Source organism: Pimephales promelas, chromosome 10 (genome assembly GCF_988280905.1).
Source record: "Pimephales promelas chromosome 10, fPimPro1.hap1.1, whole genome shotgun sequence".
Classification (NCBI taxonomy): domain Eukaryota; kingdom Metazoa; phylum Chordata; class Actinopteri; order Cypriniformes; family Leuciscidae; genus Pimephales; species Pimephales promelas.
The window spans coordinates 18,522,466-18,528,031 of record NC_142778.1 but is presented as its reverse complement, the minus strand read 5'-3'; the positions used below and the strand labels follow the sequence as shown (position 1 = coordinate 18,528,031).

General features: G+C 38.5%; 1 pseudogene; it reads left to right on the top strand.

Moving 5' to 3' along the window:
• Positions 1–1,666: 1,666 nt before the first annotated feature.
• LOC148977395 (uncharacterized) lies at positions 1,667–3,919 on the top strand (annotated as a pseudogene).
• Positions 3,920–5,566: the final 1,647 nt, after the last annotated feature.

Here is a 5,566-nt window from a genome sequence, read left to right as displayed (position 1 = left end):
TAGACCTGAGTGCAAAAATGGACGCTTTAGACCCTTCCAGAACTGAGATATCAAAACTCAAAATTTCGACCAGAAAAAAAAACGAGTGTTACCCCTTACGATTTTTTTTTTTGGGCAAAAAATTAAGTTTCCCCAATCTTCTCAAAACTCTGGATTCTGATAGAGGGCCATGAGACTTAGACCTGAGTGCAACAATGGAGGCTCTACACACTTCCAGAGCTGAGATATCGAAAATCAAAATTTTGACCAGAAAAAAAAAACGACAGTGTTACCCCTTACGTTTTTTTTTGGGGGGGGGGGGGGGGGATTAAGTTTCCCCAATCATCTTAAAACTCTGGATTCTGATAGAGGGCCACGAGACTTAGACCTGAGTGCAAAAATGGACGCTTTAGACCCTTCCAGAGCTGAGATATCAAAACTCAAAATTTCGACCAGAAAAAAAAATGACAGTGTTACCCCTTACGTTTTTTTTTTTGGGGGGTGGGGGCGAAAAATTAAGTTTCCCCAATCATCTTAAAACTCTGGATTCTGATAGAGGGCCACGAGACTTAGACCTGAGTGCAAAAATGGACGCTTTAGACCCTTCCAGAGCTGAGATATCAAAACTCTAAATTTCGACCAGAAAAAAAAACGACAGTGTTACCCCTTACGTGTTTTTTTTTGGGGGGGGGGGGGCGAAAAATTAAGTATCCCCAATCTTCTCAATATTCTGGATTCTGATAGATGGCCATGAGACTTGGACCTGAGTGCAACAATGGGGGCTCTAGACCCTTCCAGAGCTGAGATATCGAAACTCTAAATTTCGACCAGAAAAAGTGTTACCCCTTACGTGTTTTTTTGGGGGGGCAAAAAATTAACTATCCCCAATCATCTCAAAACTCTGGTTGGTAAATCCTATGTCTTCTCCAGGTCTCGTGTTTCTGTTGTGGTATGTGTGTGTGTGTGTTGATTAGACGGGCGTGCCGCTCGTCAGCACTCATTCAATCATCGCTCATCACCAGCTGCAGTCTATCATTCCAGTCTATTTAATCTCACCCATTTCTCATCTCCATTGTCAGATCGTTGTTTGTGATGTCCGGTGTCAGATCCCTCTACGTTCCAGTATCCTTCGTTGTTCCTGTCTGTTTCCCCGTGTATGTTCTGGATTAGTCTTGTTGATCGTCACCTCACTTCACCTGCACCTTGTCTATCTGACCATCGAATCCCTGCTTGTCTGTGGACAGTGTACTGAGTTTCATCCTGCTTGTCTGTGGACAGTGTACTGAGTTTCTAATAAACATTGTTACTTGCAATTGCTTCCGAAGTCTTTACGTTACAGCCATGAGACTTAGACCTGTGTGCAACAGTGGAGGCTCTAGACCCTTCCAGAGCTGAGATATCGAAACTCAAAATTTCAAACAGAAAAAAAAAACGACAGTGTTACCCCTTACGTTTTTTTTTTTGGTGCGAAAAATTAAGTTTCCCCAATCTTCTCAAAAAACTGGATTCTGATAGAGGGCCATGAGACTTAGACCTGAGTGCAAAAATGGAGGCTTTAGACCCTTCCAGAGCTGAGATATCGAAACTCAAAATTTTGACCAGAAAAAAAAACCGACAGTGTTACCCCTTATGTTTTTTTTTTTTTTTTTTTTTGGGTGTTACGTCCCCAGAGAACTGGGGGCTGTTTCATAAAAGCCGCTTAGAAAAGCGGGGATTAAAGTCCAAAACCTGACTTGAATGAGCCGAGTTAAACATCCGCGCTTAAATTGGTTCCATAACAGTAAGTTGAGGATCATATGATCTTACTAATTTGAGTCAGGTTTAAATAGTCTAGATAATTGCGCGTGCACGCCATTCTCTTAAAGTCCTGAAAAGTCGAGCATGGGTCAATCGATTTACTGTGGGCTACCATGGCAACAAAAGGAAAAGATAGAGCAGCGATGTTCACGGAAACATATAATGGAGAATTTAAAGATGTCATCACCAAAAAAGTCAATACAGCGGCAATAAATAAAGCAAGAGAGAAAGTTTGGCAGGAAATTGCTGATCGTCTCAAAGCGTAAGTAGCGGTGTAAACTATTTAAAATACTTCAACATTTAATGTGTGTCACAATACATTGCAAAATTTGTGTGTGAATAACAGTAAGCTAACGTTAATTGCTTTCACGCAGCAGCAACTTAAGTGAAGGAAAAAGAACCTGGCAGCAGGTGAAAATAAAATATAAAAATATAGTCTGAATGGTAAGTAAATCTTATGGTATATGTAATCAATGCCAGCTTGAAGTTACAACTATTCAGGGTTTTTTTTTTTTTTAATTATTTTCTTTATCCACAAGTTTCCTACGCCCCATGACGCCTTGCGTCAAAAGTGGGCGCGACTTCCGGTTTGAAGTAAACAAAGCGCTACTTGACATGCTTGACACTCGTTCATTCAAGTTATAGCGATCCAAACTAGCTAACGATGTAGGAACACAACCTCAACGAAATTAAAAAGGGTGAAATAACAGTGCCTTTACCCTCCGCAGTAGTTGATTGGGAGTATTATAATAACATTATTAATAATCAATACTCATCAAGGCATGGTGACAGACAGTTGTGCGAGCTGACAAACAATTAAAATAAAAAATACACACTTAGTCATTGTGCTTTGGAGTTTATTCAAAATTATAAATGAATGTGCTGCTTGAATACATTAACTGGCACATTTGGTATTCTGTCAACACAGGCTTTGATCTTGAGTTTAGGTGTAACATCAGTAGCGAACAGCCAATCACATGCTGAGAGAGTTCATTGAATATTAAGAATTTAAACAAATGTACACAGGAAGATTCGTCATCTTTTGGGAGGTTGATGGAAACTTCAGTCGTTGGTAGGATCACTGTGATTTCGTTTTCAGCTTATGTTCAAAACAATCACGTTTAAGCCACTGAATTAGTTTAGTCCGGTTATACATACAACCGCGAACAGCACATGTTGTCCCTGAGCTCCGTAACGACATCTCTCATAAAGATTGGCGTCTTTAAATAGTAAAATAATTCTCCGAAAAACAGCTAGCCTCTTCGCTAACGAACACACAAAATACCATTGGAATGCTACTTCCGCCGCCTCACCGGAAGTTTCACCCACTTTATTTTTTACATGAGCGCCCCTCGGAAACTTGTGGATTGAAGCGACCAAAAAGAAGACTGAGGGAGGGGAGGGGGGCATCATCTAAAATCATATCATGTAGTATAAGGAGTGAGTATATAAAAGGTGTGTGTGTGTGTGTGTGTGTGTGTATTTTACATTGTAGGCCTAAGTACATCATATCAGTAATGTCATGTGGTACTTGTGCTATTGTAATGGTGCATTTTGGTAAAAAAAAAAAAATGTTCTATCAAGATTCTGTATGCTTTATGGATCCACCAGACATCATGTTGCCTGCGAGTATGAGACCTTTTAAATCAGTTATGTAAGCAAATGAGTTTAACTGAGTTTGAGAAGGCCCATCAGTTGAGGAGGATGAGGAGACTGTCTGTATGTTCAAGGAGGGGGTACTCCATCCATGCTACTGTATTGAATATTAAAAAGAGTACTTGTGTGATAAAATGATCATAATGTGTTTTCAGGATGCTGACACTGTCCTAGAGTTCTGTTCTAGAGTATTAAGAAATTAAAACAATGTGACAAGAGTAATGAAATAACTTAAATGTTGCTACATAAAAGGAGAGTATAAACGATACTGCCTTAAATAAATGGAAGCAACTGATATCGACATCGAGTATAAAAAACTAAAGATGAGGAAGTTGGAGCTGGAAATTCAACAGCTACAGAAAAATGCAAGTAGAACTACCTTTTTTTTAAAGGAAAAGAAAAAAAAACATTATCTTTTTGATCATTCACAACATTTATTTGTGTGTTTTCACCCCTAACAGGCAGATTCACTCTGAATAAAGACAAATCACATTAAATACTTTGACTTCTGTGTGTTTGTTCAATTAAGGAGAAAGTTGAGGGACCAGTGGAAAATTTTAAAGGCTACACAGTCATGGTTTAGACCATATTAAACAAAATAATTATTTGTATATGTGTGGGCTTGGTAATCTACAAATATATGCAATCCCATCTCTTGAGAACCTATATCGTTCATATAGTTAGCTGTCATTTAATGCCAATGGGTCTGACCTGTCTCTGAAAGTTCTCTCTCTTTGAAATGAAGACTATAGCTCCCTCATCCAACACCTCATCTATGAAAGGACACGCCATGGTTAAGTTTGGAAACGAGTTCAGCTCCCTATTTATATACTTCATTAATTACCAAACTCATTAAACAAACTCACCAATTAAATACACAAGTTTTGAACATTTATTCATTTGTTCAAATGCATTTATACCATATAATTTCTTACATTTATTAGTAAAGTACATTTCCTTATTTTTAAAAAAAAGATGCATTAATAGTGGTTAAGTAAAATAAAATGACATCGAAATACCAGCAGGTGAGTATAAATTGTATGCTCGTTAAGCCTGAACTCAGACTTAGCCTGACAGTTAGCCTGCCCCGGACCAGGCTAGTTTCCCAGCATAAGTTTCCAGGGTAACTGAGTTTGAACTATTTTAAGTTTGCTTTATGAAACAGAATTCACCGACAATAAGTTTGACTAACCAAAATAAGCCTGGCTTATTTTCTAATCTTGTTTTATGGAACAACCCTCTGGGTACGTATTAGTGATTTTCTTTTCTGGCATTGCTTGTGGTTCTTGTGTTTTTCTTCTTACAGGTAAGATGGCTTCTGTAACCATTCCAGCAGCTGATTGGTGGTTCAACGGCTGATTGGATCTTGGAACTCCTCCTACTCGTCAGTGGCTGCAGCTGGCTGGGCTCTTTAAAAAGCCTAGTTTTGGATCTGTTCACTCTCTGCTCTGGGCTTTGCACTCTGTTCCTGCTGTTGGTATCCCTTTTTTGGGAACTTTGTGACTTATAGATTACTTTATTGTTGTCTATTTGAGATTAGGATTGGAACATTTGATAATGCTTTTGATAATGTTGTAATCTGATTTGTTAGCTAGTAACTCTAGCTTTGTGTTTTACTTTTGGTACTTGAACAGCAGGACTAAGGATTTGTTAGCTAGTAACTCTAGCTTTGTGTTCTACTTTTGGAACTTGAACAGCAGGACTGAGTTTGTTGTTTGTGAATTATTATTATTATTGTTTGTGTTAACTTCTTTTTCTTGTTCTTTGTTTATATGGAGTTGGGGGAGTAGATTTAGAGCTACCCCAGGGTATACAACTGTCAGGGGTAAACAGTTAAGGACCCAGAACCAGATATGAAGAATGAAGACCCGGAGTCAGAATTATAAAAAAAAATAAAAGAAAGTTTTACTGAACATAGTTTGCCATTTCATCAGCAGAAGTCAGCTTCAAGACTCACTCAGGAGTTTGTAGGCCACCCCCTTGCAGTTACAACAATCACAGCAGTTAAACCATTTCCAAGGTCTAAGCTACGTTGTTGCTTACACGTTGAATGATTCTCATTGGCTAAGATATAGATAGACACAGTAATTTTCCACACATATACAGATAGATGAAACATATCTCCATCGATGAG